The 15,332-nt window shown below is 32.1% G+C and overlaps 1 long non-coding RNA gene across 1 annotated transcript; it reads right to left on the reverse strand.

Annotated features, from left to right (window-relative positions):
- Positions 1 to 11,837: 11,837 nt before the first annotated feature.
- Positions 11,838 to 14,153, reverse strand: LOC141658488 (uncharacterized). The gene is made up of 3 exons (XR_012549278.1): positions 14,012 to 14,153; positions 13,807 to 13,914; positions 11,838 to 12,031 (listed from the first exon to the last, which is right to left on the reverse strand). It is a non-coding gene; the product is annotated as an uncharacterized LOC141658488 (long non-coding RNA).
- Between the last annotated feature and the right edge of the window lie 1,179 nt (positions 14,154 to 15,332).

The raw sequence follows: 15,332 nt of genomic DNA on the forward strand, positions 1-15,332 counted from the left end.
CCACGTCATTTGTACAACTTTTTTTTTTTTGGAAATTCAGGTTATGGTGGGTCCCCTTAGTGTGCAAAGAATTTATTTCTTTAAATCGTCTGCCAATACAAACATGCGACAATTTCCGTCTTAGAAAAAAATTTATGAAATAATTACATACAATCGGAATAAATGAAATTAATTGCATATAATCTTATCTTTATTAATTCGGAAGACAATGCTGAATGGAGATTAAGCCACGTCATTTGTACAACTTTTTTTTTTGGAAATTCAGGTTATGGTGGGTCCCCTTGGCGTGCAAAGATTTTATTTCTTCAAATCGTCTGCCAATACAAACATGCGACAATTTCCGTCTTAGAAAAAAAAATTATGAAATAATTACATACAATCGGAATAAATGAAATTAATTGCATATAATCGGAATGAATTACAAATCGGAATAAATGAAATTAATTACATATAATCGGAATGAATTACATAATTAATAATAAAATTACATAATTACGAGAATAAATTACATTTAACTACAGGAATGAATTACATATAATTAATGGGAATATATTACATAAATTAATAAAATTAATTATTACAAACAATGCGAATAAATTACATAACTTACATAATTTTTAAAACTAGATAGTACGAAATATTTTTTTTTAAAAAATAATCATGACTGAGCATTTACTTGGAGCAAAAAACTCGGCAACTTTTCTATCATCCGCGCACCACCGAAATTGGTAGGTGACAATGATAGGCTGCCGAGTAAATTTACACTTCAACAAGCTGTTCAAGCTAAATTAAATTTTTTATTTCGCTAAAAAAAACCAATAAATTTTTAAATTTATTGAAATATTTAAATTTACAAATTTTAAAAAATTATAACACAAATTATTCACAATTGTTTAAAGAAATATTTTTTTTTAAATATAACACGATAATTAAACAATTGTAAAACTTTAATATGTGTTTTTTTTAAATAATCCTCTCAAATCTGTACAGAAAGCCGTTCATCACCGGTGATTTATTTACTTGGAGCAAAAATTATGGCAACTTTACTATCAGTCGCGCACTCCGAAGTCGGAAGGTGACAATGATAGGCTACCGAGTAATTTCTACTTCGACAAGTAACTTTTAGAGGCTACATTAATATCGTCATGTTAAACACACATCACCCGTACAATCTGAAAAATGGGTCAATTAAATTCCGAAATCTACAAATCAGAAAATAACAATTGCAGATACAATATAGAGGCAGTTATGCAGTTAATTAAGTGGTGGGGAACAGTTACAGAGTATTGCAAGTAGTGGCTTAGTGGAATAATGGCATAGGTGGGCAATGTGGTAATTTTGTAGTATAAATAGCAGTGCAAAACAACAATATAACTCACGCCATCAAAAACAATAACAAAGCATTTAAAAACAAGACAATGACACAGTTCTAGAGTATTCTTATCGCCAACATCAAGAAAGAAACGTAGCAAATTACTGTTCGGGTTATGAGACTATGGCACAAAAGGTTAGACAAGAAGCCATATGACGTGAAAGGAGTTGAATTGATTCTAATAGACGAAAATGTAAGCCTTTTTTTTTTTTATGTATCTACTATTTTATTTCAAACTTAACAAGTATTAATGTATTGTCGTTCAGCATTATATATTATTACTTTACTTCTAATTTCAACTTCTGAAAACATGTTATTATTCATAAAAAAATTAAGTTATTATCAACTTCATTATAAATCTAAAGTGGTAAATTGACACAATTTCTGTCAAAAAACAAGTACTACTTATTTCCACTATTGTGGTACATACCGTTAAAAAAACATTGAATCAAATTTAAAGATGTATAAATTAATGTAAATTTTCAACAACTCTTTAAAATGCAAGAGTAAATTAATTGGTCAATGCAGGAGTAAAAACAAAACTCTTGAAAAAAAAAGGACCGTTACACATTGTTAATCTTAGGATAAATATCATTACGCATAATAATTTTTGACATGTTTTTAAAAAAAATCTCAAATAGCATCGAGGTGTATTTTTTTTATGTTAAAAAACATAGATTTATGGTTTGCAACTCGAAAAACATGCAACTTTTTAATTAACAATTATAATCGACTAAAACTAATACAATCACTAATGTTGTTTAATACTCCCTCCGTACCACACCAAAGGTAACGTAGGGGAAAATGAAGTATTTAAGAAAAGGTGGAAAAAGTAAGGGTAAAAAAGGAAAAAAATAGGTGGGGTATGTAATTGTGGGTTGATAGGTGGGGGTATGTAATACTCCCTCCGTCCCGGTCAATTGTTGTCCTTTCGTTTTGGCACAAAGACCAAGGAATGGGGAAAAGGCCAATAACTAAATGACAAGTGGACCAAATTGAATGAGAATGATCAAATTACTCATCAAGTTCATTCTTAAAATAGAAAGGACAACAAATGACTGAGACACCCCAAAATGGAAAAGGACAACAAATGACCGGGACAGAGGGAGTAGCATTTTGTGTAAATATCAAATGGGTATAAGGATAACTTAGTAATGTTATGGGCCAAATTAGGAATGTTACCTTTGGTGTGGTACGTCCGTTTATAGTAAGTGTTACCTTTGGTCTGGTATGGAGGGAGTATAAAATTCCCCAAATCGTCATATTCAATCTTTAATAACACTACACATTGTTAATCTTAAAATTTTCCAACTTTTACATCACGATTATAATAGATCTACTATATTATGAACCAAATCGCAATAAATATTAAAAAAATGATTTAGAAGTGTTTATAGCAAATGTAAATCTAATTAACTGAAAGATCTAATAAAATATTATGCTAAAAATGCAATTAATGAAACACTTTTGCACAAATTTGTGAACGCTATCAACGAATGAAAAGGAAAAATCATGATTTGCATGTCGAACTTTTAATTACCATGTTTAACTCAAATCCGGTAAAATATTGTTACATTCAAGACTATAGACAAACATTTTAGAATAAATTAAAAATAAATGATAATCATGTTAATATATGCAGACTAAATAACATAAATAAATTGATGAAGATAGAAATTACCATGAAATGAAAATATTTTGCTTTAGGAATCTAAGAAAAACACTTGGAAACCTTCCCCATCTTCATTCATGATCATCTATCTGCATGCGGTAAATAGAGGGAGGAGAAGCCATTGTTGATAATCTACAAGAGGCAGCACAAGGGAGGTGACGGGATTGTGTGATTTTTAGTGAGAGACGGAGAGTTTTAGTCAGAGAGTGAGTAAGAGAGAGGGAGAGAAAACAGGAGGCGGTGTAATGAAATTTAGACGAAATAGTTAGAGTTTGGAAGGGGGAAGGATGTTAGAGACACACTGAAATCGACCACTTTGAAGCTAAAATTGACGATTTTACAGAACAAGCATAAAAGCCACACTGAAATCGACCACTTTGAAGCTAAAATTGACCTAACAGATAATAGTTCGAGACATCGGCATCCCGAATAAGGAGTCTCCAATTCAGGAATGAAGCAAGGAGAATTAACTCAAGTCATAACTAGTCGACGACAAATGTCATAAGCTGATCGATAAGCTTTAGGAATCTGTCATTGCTTTTGAAAGAATTTGATTTTTTTCACAATTTACAATGAACAAGCTTGATTTTTTTTTTTTCTTGAAAGCATGAACCTTGAATTTCTTTACTATTCTTGGGTGCCTTTGTGATACTTTCAAATTAATACGTATCTGGCTCGAAACATTAGAAGATTACATTGTTGAAATATTGGTTAAAGTCATGCTCCATTCTTTTTGGAGAGCTCGACTCAAGATAGATACGATAAGCTAAACAATTCAGTCGTGATCGTCTCATGAGATTCTTAAACAAGTAAAACTCCGATATGAGCTCATTCAATCTCAGTTATCAAACTATAATCGAGCCAAGAACTACGGAGTATATAACATGCATGCAACTGAAGATATAGATATATCAAAGAATGTAACAATGAAAATATGAGCCTCAACAACAATATCTAGTCAAACCTCGACTAAATCGGATGATTTACACCAAAATAACAACAATATATCTTAAAAGATTCGATTACAACTGAATAAAAACAAAACAAATCCGTATTACAACTTCATAGACACTTAAAAGATTCAAACACAATAATGAATAAAAACATATAAATTTGGTGATGAACAGCCTTCAGCAACAAGGAATGTCAAGGGTAGAAAAATTAACATCAGCAACCATCTAAAACCCTAACTTCCCATCAAAATCAGCATGCTTTAACACATAGTCAGACACCTTCTCCTTAACAACCTTCCATACTTGAGGACACACAAATTCAGGCCAATCGTCCTCGCCCATCTCAGCACATACAACGTAATACTCGACTGTCTCGGGTTCAAGTGGAAAGATGAGCACAGCCGAGAAAGACTCCTCCTCATCAAGCTCGAAAGGAGATACATCGTCTTCATCAAAGTGGTGGATTTCGCGGTAATGGTTGAAATTGAAGCGTACTGCAGCGTTAGGGGGAGACGCTATTTTGTAGGACAATGGTGTTTCCTTCATCTTAAGTGTTACATACTTTGTAGTATTTTGGTGCTCCATTCTTATCAAATTTTGTAGGATTTTTGTGTGTGTGTGTGTGTTTTTTTTGAAATTATGATGAAATTGTTGGGAGGTAAATCAGGTAATAATATGGTATTTATAGAATTATAGAGGAAGGGATTGTGGAGGTTAATAAATTATTAACCGACAACATAGAAAGATTAGGGTGAAAGAGTAAGGAAACGTTCCTAAATCTATAGCTAAATAAAATTAGAGTTATGAATTAGGGCAAACAAACTTTCCATAAACTTATTATATTGTTTTAACTATCCGTGTTAGTTAGTTATTAACCGCCAACATAAAAAGATTAGGGTTCAATTTTAAGGAAACTTTCCTAAAGCTATTGCTAAATTAGAGTGGTAAATTGGGAATATTGCAATAACTCTTATGGGTTCGTTCGACTATTTTTTACGCAACTAATAAGAAATACGAAGTAAAAGGCAAACAAACTTTTAAATTCCTAAAACAAACTCTATATCTTGTTATTTTTTTGTCAAATAAGACGTAAGACTACTAGACTATCTAGTACGGTATTTATGTCTTAACCAGTAGGCTAAAGTATCTTATTTTAACTAACAGGTTAGGACTTTATGTTACGTTGCCTTAATGAACTCAAAATAGGGGATAAACCCGGTAAATGGGTTACAGATTAAATCGCGTTTATTATTTGTTATTATGTATTTCTTTTCAAAATTGTGTTATGACTTAATAATACTCAATACTTTGTACTTTCTTATGTTGTTAGATTTAAGTTAGATATTTGGTCGTCTTAATTGAATTATTTTATTTTCTCATATATTCCCCATGTACTATAAGATTAGTGTAGGAAATATATAAATTAAGAATTTTTTTTGCCAAAATAGGCGTTTTTCACCAATTAATTGTCAAAATGGGTCGATTTTGAAATTTATTACCCAAAATAGGTCCACTTAGGATCGGATTCATCAAACCTGGGCTGAGGAATCAAATCGCCACCTAGCTTGGCGACTTGATGTTGGGCTAAAGACAGAGCTTAATCCCCCCATTACCTGTGTTCATCATTCAAAAATAAAATAAAAACCAAGTCGCCAGCCCCCTTGGCGTTTTGTGTCCGGAAACTGCAGAACTAAGGTTTGGTTACTCTTTTGGTTAGGTCGCTGACCGACATGGCGACTTGGATTCGAGCCTAGATTCGGTGTTGACGTGGACCCATTTTGGGTATTAAATTTCAAAATCGACGCATTTTGATAATTAATTGGTGAAAAACGCCTATTTTGGCAAAGACCTCAAATATTAAGGTGATTTAGTCTCCTAAATTAACTAGCTAGCAATGTGGTACTATATATACGGTTTTTCGTATTATTATCATCGGAGATCAGAAATCAATAAGTTAAACAAATTTTCGACAGAAGCCTTGCTAGCCCAAAGTCGATTTAAAAAACTTGGCTTTTAAACTAATTAAGTAGATTCTTGGGTGCTCTTGCCAGTTATCAGTTACGGAGTACTTGCAAATTTGTACATGCCTCAACTCGACATAGATTCGATAAGTTAAACAAATTAGTAGTAGTGCTCCGATATGAGCTCGATCGATCGTTTGAGCTCAGTTATTATTAAAGTGTAAAACTCGTTGTCATTACGCCGCAACAATAATATAACATGCACGCAAGTAAATTAAAGATAGATATATACATCAAAGAAAGTAACAATGGAAAATATGAGCCTCAACAAATCTTTATTACAACTCCATAATACCATATAGCCGCACTTAAAAACATTCAATTCAATTACATTATTATCGTAATAGAAACATACGGAGTACATACAAAGACAAAAAAATAAAAAAATAAGTTTCGATAATCTAGGGTTTTCACCCATAATACGAATTACGAAGATTTGATAGTAATAATAAGGTAGAATCTCCAAAGGGGATGATCAGATCAGCAGCAAGGAATATCAAGGGTAGAAAAACCAACATCAGCAACCATCTCAAACCCTAACTTGCCATCAAAGTCAGCATGCATTAACACGTAATCCGAAACTCTCTCCTTAATATCCTCCCATGCTTCAGGGAACACAAAATCAGGCCAATCCTCACCTATCTCAGCACATGCAACGTAAAACTCGACTGTCTCGGGCTCAAGTGGAAACACAAACTCAACCCCGAAAGACGACTCATCCTCATCAAGCACCTTGGATAAGATGCTATGGTGTTGGGGAAAAGGAGATTCATTGTCCTCGCAAAAGTGGTGGATTTCGCGGTAATGGTCGAAGTTGAAGCGTACTACAATCATAGGGCCCTGAGATTGAGATACACTGATCTCTTGTGTTTCCTTCATCTTAAGTGATACTAACATTGTAGTTTTTGTGTGTGTGTGTTCGAAGGTGAATAATGATTGTATGAAAGTATGAAATTGCTCGACGTAACAATAATATACGGAGTAGTATTTATAGAGGAAAAGATTAAGCTAGCTAAGGAGGCAAGTGTAAGGAAGCTTTCCTAAACCTAATAGTACTAAATTAGAGTAATGAATTAGGGCAAACAAACTTTCCATAAACTTATGCCTAACCAAAAAACTTTCCATAAAACTTATTATGTTCTATTAATTTTTTTTTTCTTTTCTTGAGAAATATTATGTTGTATTAATTTTAACTATTCGTGTTAGGACATCATGTTGCCCTAATAGATTGAGAAAATAGTGAGAGTAAATCCATTAAACGGGGTAATATCGGATTGAATTTGAATTGGATTGACGATGTTAGTAATAAACTAGTTTTCTTGCCCGTGCGTTGCACGGATATTAAAATAATGTGTGATAAATTTCACAATAAAATGGAATATAGACATATAGTACATCGTTCTTGTCTAAGATTTTATGTATGCCGCATGACCAACAAATAATTCTCGTTAACATAATATTGACATAAGAATAAAAGAGTGTTTGATTAATAAAATACTTTTTTTAGGATAATAAAACTAATATGAAGTTTATATATATGATACTTTGACGGATAGTTTTTAGAATTGTTCATTAATACATGTTTGTTTTTCAATTGGTCAAGGAAAACAATAATATCTACTTTGCATAATCAACTCAATGATGCAACAAATCTCCTTCTTTAGAATAACAACCATAATTTAATCATTGTTGGGTCAAATGGTAGTTACGTAAAAATATTTACAGGTTTTTAAATGTTATATCTCCCGGTCAAACTATAGACGTACCTTTGAATGTGAACCAAATTCCAACGCAATACTACATGGTCAATGCTTATGACACCCCCTATAACAATAGTCTTGCCCCCCATCTTCTCATTTGAAACAAAATTCTTCACGCAGACCCCTATTTTTCTTCCCTATTCACACACATGGTCTAAAACAATCTCATCCCTTGACAGATCGATCCTTGTCTTCGAAACTTTTCTCAAATTTATCCAACCAAGTGAAAAACTAAACCCCTACCTCTAGAAAAATCCACAATCCAATGGAAACTAACCCTTGCTCCCGACAATGTTGTTAGAATTAAGATTTTAATTTAATTTGGATTGATGGGGTCAAGATTAAGTTTATCAGTATGAGATTTTGAGATTTCTTGTTAATATTCATGTTACCTATATGTTTTAATGCAAACGATATTTTTCCGATAAATAACCTTATTTATTATCGTACTATACTCGTTAAACTCATCACCCTCCACAAATGCACCCTCCCTCGACCCCACTAATTTACCCGCAAAATAAAACATCGCCCACCGTGATTAGTTCTTACTACTTGAAACAACCTCCAATCCACTACCACTATCACTACCTTTCTACTACGTTTTACATCTAAGAACTCATAAATCACATTCACCTCCATGAAACACCAATCTTTACTCCAGATGATATAGATCTTCATCTCCCTTATCGAAGACAATTTATTTCTCCTTCAACAAAGAAAAGTTTAAGAAGCAATCTTCCTTCTTATCTCTCTCCCTTTCCCTTCCTAGTCTTTTTTTTCGTCCTCTCCCCTGCCTCCATTCCAGATACTCAAACAAAGTGTTTGGGAACTATGTTTATAAACTGAATAAGTTTGAATATTATATATATACACGAACTTTGCTATTTATTTCATTTTGCATAAATAAATCTTACTACTTTCATCTCATTTTTATTGTCCTTTTTTCTTTAAATTTTCTTATCTCATAATTATTATTCCCTTTCTAGATCTAGTATGGAAAAACTTTAGTCAACCAACTCGTCGCAATCAACCTCATTCCCACTCGAAACAACCTTTAGCCCACTACTTAATCATTTCGATTCACACATAAAACGGTCTAAAATGCAAAGCTTTCATCTCTCTCTTGAAAAGTCCATCTAATTAACAGAAAACTAACCGCTACTTTTGGAACTTCATCATTTTTACATCCCGTAAAGATTAAGTTGAATATGACAAGAAAATGTAGAAACTTAGGTTTTGTTAGATAACGACAGATTGAATATTTTTTTTTTTTAGCATAGAGTTTTTACACTATTTAAATAACAAATGTGCTATTTTGAGTGTTGATCATCGATATATTGAAATAGTAGATTATGGTGTAATTTCTTGTTTTACATTATGACCTTTAATTATTATATTATAGGAAAATAAAATTTTAGTTTTTTTTTATCTCTGAGGAAATTAAAGATCAAACTTTATCTTTATCATATTTATAATTAATATTCTTCACTTAAAATATATAAATTTAAGCAAGTTCAAATAAGTTAGCTAAAAGTTATAAATCACAAATTGTACGAAGTAGTATAATCATTTTTTTTATTAATATGAAATAAATGTCATAAATTTCATGAGAATTTAATGCGGCAGAGAACTATAGAAGAGTTGGCAAGTACGTGACCCCCTTTTAGGTTTAATTTTTTTTTTTTTTTTTTTTTTTTTTTTTATATTTTTGCCTAAAGGTGATTAAAGCATCGTATTATGCATGACGAATATGTCTCACCCTTCCCCAATTCGTATCTCTCCCTAAATTATAGTGATGATGTGCTCAATTTACACACCAAAAAAAAAAATATATAGCATCAACAATAATTAGTTTGCTCCATATATTTGAATAGTACCGTTTTTTATGCATGTAAATTTGTCAGAAGAAAAGTTTGAGAGAGACGGTCTTCACTATGTTAGGGAAAGACTACTCTTGCCCTTTTATGTGTTTTTCATGACTTTTTTAATGTTGATCGTTGCTTGAATTGAATCTTAATCTTATACGTATTTCTATAATAAGTGTATCTAATTTACCTTCAAGCTTCATTCAAATCTATTTTATTACTCGTGGTACCATTTTTACTTTAAATTGTAAAACAATCGCACAATAAAGTTTTTCAAAACATTTACTCATTTGTCATAATATGATATTTCGATTCACAAATTAGCTGCAATTTTCTTTATCTTTTAATACTCCTTGAAAAATAGATATCAAACTTTGTACTTATCAATAATTTGTGAATATCTTATTTAAATTTTGATTAATATACTTTTATATAATGACAAAAGAATGTAAATAATATAATAATAAATTATCAATAGAAGTTGAAGTGTATTGTGAGGGAAATAACTTTAAAATTAATAGGAGAAATACATATGACATTTTAAAAATAAACTTCGTATTATGTATAATTAAATATGACATTAGCAATAAGAAAAGACGTAGGGCATATTTCAGCGTTCATTTTACTCTTTACATGAGTAAATCTCGTGTAGTACGTATTATGCATGCACATTTGTCACAACCCAGTTCGGCCTAGGGTCTTTTAGGCTCATAATACCTTATTTTTTTAATCGAAAGTTGTTATAAAATTGGATATTATAAATATATCAAAGGTTTTTTTCCTTCTAATTTAATAAAAAGTGAACAAATACTAATGAATAATTTTTTAATATTAATAAATTGTAGATAATTAATTTATTTCCTGTTTCTAATAATAAAATTGTAAAATAATTAATTAATTCTCATTTCTAATATGAAATTCATATTCCTAATTATAATAGAAAAATTTTAAATAATTATTATCTCCTAATTCTAATAGTATAAATAGGGAAAAAAGTCTTAATAAATTGTTAATTTATTTCCTATTTCTAATAGGAAAATGGTAAAATAATTAATTAATTCTCATTTCTAATAGGAAAATTATATTCCTAATTATAATAGAAAAATTATAAATAATTAATTATCTCCTAATTCTAATGCTAATAGTATAATTAGAAAAAAAAAGCCTCCTTTAGTTATATATATTGATTGATTGATTACATTATATTTGCATATTTTATTTTTCATAAAATCACCAAATTATTCCGGAATTATTTAATTTTCAAGTGAATTTGAATTCTAACTTTGGCATAACTGGAAATATATAATAACTATGGTCTTTATATTATATGGGTTTTTCTAACATGTTCTTGTTAATATGTAAATTAAAGAAGGATTTGCAACATTAAGACTTTGTTCTTTTGGACTGAAACTGATTTGAACTGAACTTATAGGATCTGAACTGAACCTATAGGAACTGAACTTATAGGATTTGAACTAAACTTACAGGATAGGATCTGAACTGAATTTGTAGGAACTGAAGTGAACTTAAATTAAGTGACGTGTATAGGAATTGAACTAAACTTATAGGATCTGAACTGAACTGAAATTATAGGATCTGAACTGAACTGAACTTATAGGATCTGAACTGAACTTATAGGATCTGAAGTAAACTTAAATTAAATGACTTTAAGTCCAAAAGAATAGGGCCTAATTCTCTAAGTATGGTAATCAGTTTAATCATGAGTTCATATTCAATTTCTCATGATATATTGCATCGCATAAAATTATGAGTTATTTTTGTCTTATCATTTCCCAACATGAAATAAGGGAAGGATTTTATAAGAACGACCAATTCCGTTATAGATTTAGAAGCAGAACATAAATTTGATTCTCTCTATAGTACTGTACTTGGGTGCTCTTGTGAGTTACGGAGTACGGAGTAGTTACCAAATTTATATGTGTCTTGACTCGAGATAGACTCGATAACTTAAAACAAGTTAAGTATGATCGACTCATGAGATTCTAAAACTAGTAATTATAACACCCTTAAACCTAGCCTTAACTATATACGTAAATTCTACAGAAAAACTGGTAGGATATGTTTGTAAATGGTTCAACTAGTCCAAAAACCTGTAATTTCAAAAATTTTTCTAACTAAACCATTCACAACCAATTCCAACTCAAGAAGAGTGTCATAACCCTGCAATAGCTGATAAACTAACTTACATATATAACTAAAGACGCGGAAATATATATGGATACAAACCAAAAATAAAAAGGGAGACATATGTCCCTTCAAATTATATACAAACCAAAAGTATAAAAGGTTTACTAATAGAATAGCCAAAACTAGGTCCAAGGTTCCTTGCTCACTAGCCGTCTGTGACCCCAACTAAGCATCAACAACCTGTCAATCGCATTTTATACAAACACGAAAGCCACAATTCAGTGGGGAGTAACTTCGAGTCCTCCCAGCCACGAATCGTCAAAATTAATGTAACATGTAATGTAGCATGTAAACAACTTGATAAACCATTTACTTATCATGTATTCTAACAAATGACCCCTAAACTGACCCAACTAACTATCATGTGAATCATATAACAAATTGTAATCCAAACTCTATCAACCATAGCCGGCTTGCATCTCACCTTCTATGATTCATAGAATCATCAAACAAGAAAGGGCAATATATCAAAGACAGGCATAAGTTCTTAGCACCGTCAATAGTCACTTTGTAACTCAAGTCTATACCACGAGGTAGGGAAGGTAATCGAACCGGTACCTTGGCTCAGCGGTTACTATTAAGAAAACATGGCCAAGAGACAACACAACCCTAGCCTAAAATCTGCGCAGACCTAGACATGCGGATACACACCACCGCACCCAAGACTCACAACTTTTTTTAAAACAAAGTGAAGTGAGTACCCTAAGGACACCACCGAAGGGTCGGCTAGTACTTAAGTCGACCCCATACTATCAAAATTAGTACCGAGGTCATGCCCCAACTTGGATAAACATCCACTAGTCAGAACACAAAGGCTATCAAGCGGTGAACATATACTCGTCGAGACTATAAAGACCTATCTATGATGAAGGCCGAAATACTCACCTAGGACCTAGTCACGCCTAGTCCCACTTGAATATTTTAGCCCACACCACCCAAAACTCACCACATAAGTCAAGTAAGACACCCACTTAACCTTAAGAGGGCAAAAAGTCCTACTTACCAACATAAATTCTAACATTCTATCATGTGAAAGCTATATAAATGTCTATTTACAGCATACAATCCCAACAGTTCCTCAATAAGAATTCAATACTAATTTCCAATCCTAGCAATTATAACAATATAAAAGGCTTTAGGGGAAACTAGGGCCATTTCTACAAAATAAGAAGCTATTAAAATTCAACTAACTAAATAAGAAGCTATTTAATTTCAATTAACTACACATGTGAAATAGAGATATAATAAATGGCCTAAAACAAGAAAAATGCCGATTATCTAATTCATTCAACCGAATTTTTACCCGCAACCCCCTGCGGCAGTACGGGTCAAATTTGGTGACCAATCACTCAATTAATCGACATCGCATCAGTCAAAGGGACTAAGGCTCAGTTTTCGGCACAATCAACAAAACATTACAATTTTAGCTATAAAATTCATTTTGAGCCTATTAATTACAAATTTCCTTTTGTAAACTACCCTAACATGTGATAACTATTAATATAAGCACAATTTTTCCATTAACATAATTTTTGTTACTAGTATATTTCAATTCAAATTACTACTCTTTTTGTTACTTATACTATCCTAATTATATCCATGATGAACCTAAAATGACGGACAAAGCATGGAAAACCGCGAAACAAGCAACGGACCGACCCGGGCCAACCCCAAGACCGGCCGGGGCTGCCGTGGGCCTGCCGGCTGCTGCCGGGCCCGCTGCCGCACCATTTCTTCTCTTTTTTTTTCATTTTTATACATTACAAGACCGTCTGAAAATTAATTAATCGTCCCCAATTCAATTTTGATAATTTAAACTACCAAAAGGCACAAATTAAGCTTGCATGCAACTAAGTTTAACATGTGAAAAATTACTACCCAAACAAAAATTCACCAAACATACAAAAATCAAAAACATGTGACGATCTTTCGTCGAGTAACTCGAAATATGTTACCTTAAGCTAGAAAATGAGCAATTAGTCCTCAAAACCGAAACCCTAACCACAACTAACCGCTATCCTCTACAATATACGAGTCCCCGAACTCGTCTTCCAATCCTTCACCTAAATAAACAATTAAACACAATAAATAAGCACCAAAACCGATTCAACCGAAATTTGGTCTTAAAATAACTTAATGAAAATTGAAATTAGAACATACTAAGTCGTAGATCGTGGCGAGGGGATTCCGGAAAGGTAAATTTCGCGAAAAACGGACAAGAAACGAAGGAGTTGTGACGATTTCTAGCTTTAAATGATGAAAATGGGGTTTCTTAAGAAAGTAGGAGATAAAGATGGAGGAAAACCAGAAAAAAAGAAAAGAGAAGGGCTGGTCACGCGGGGGAAGGGAAGAGGAAAGGAGAAAAGTACGTACGGGATTTTTAGTCGGGATTTTTAACGAGTCGGTTTTGATTCGTTTCAATAATAATTAAATCCGTAAGTCAAACGCAAATTCCGTCAAGTCCAAAGTCTTTAAACACGAGATTACAATAAAATTGAGTATTCACACAACCCATTTCCCATTTCGTTTACCCAACGTTCAAACGAATTGTCATTTTCCCCCCGATACGCCCTTAATTCGAAATAAAAGATTTTACACGGTTTAAACTATTTTTAAACATTTCGAAACTATCAAAATAAATACTTTTCTTCAAAATATAATAAAATTATATTTCTTTAAATTATTTTTACTTTAAATACTTAATTATCACTTTTATTTTGATTAATAAATTATTTCTGAAATATATTAACGGTCCGAAATTTACGGGGCGTTACAAATGCTTAGATAATTCAGGGGCGTCTCGAATAATTCGGAGGCCCCGTGCAAAATGAAAACAGAGGCCCTCAAAATTTGAGAAAATAAATAAAAATGGTTATGGCAAGGCTCGAACTCGGGTGACTTGGGCAATTGAAACATGTATTCACCAATGTGCTATCACACTTTTGTTAATATACATGGACATTATTATGTATATATGACTAATATTTTCATACTTTATACGAACACGAGGCCCAAAAATTTGGAGGTCCAGTTCGCGCGCTCAGCCCGCACTTGGTCATAGCCGCCCCTGTTAGATATGAGCTCGTTTCGAACTCAGTTATCAAAGTGTAATACTCCCATGATCCTAATCATTTGTTTACACTTTTTTAATTCTATAAAAGTATTTAATTAAAAATAAACAAATGATTGAGAATTTGAGACAGATGGAGTAAAACCGGAAACTCTTCATTTCGCAATAACAATATAACATGCACGCAAGTAATAAAGATAGATATATACATCAAAGGAACAATGAAAATTATGAGCCTGAAAAACACAATCTTTATTACAACTCCATAGTACCATAGGCATCTTAATTAAAATAATCAATTACGAGTACATTTAACCAGGGGCGGATCCAGGAATCAGATGTACGGTGGGCTAAATTTTTTTTTTTTCCCGAAAACGTAATAGCAGCCTTGAAATTGATAATTATAACTTA

The sequence above is a fragment of the Silene latifolia genome, chromosome 6, assembly GCF_048544455.1.
Source record: "Silene latifolia isolate original U9 population chromosome 6, ASM4854445v1, whole genome shotgun sequence".
Lineage (NCBI taxonomy): Eukaryota > Viridiplantae > Streptophyta > Magnoliopsida > Caryophyllales > Caryophyllaceae > Silene > Silene latifolia.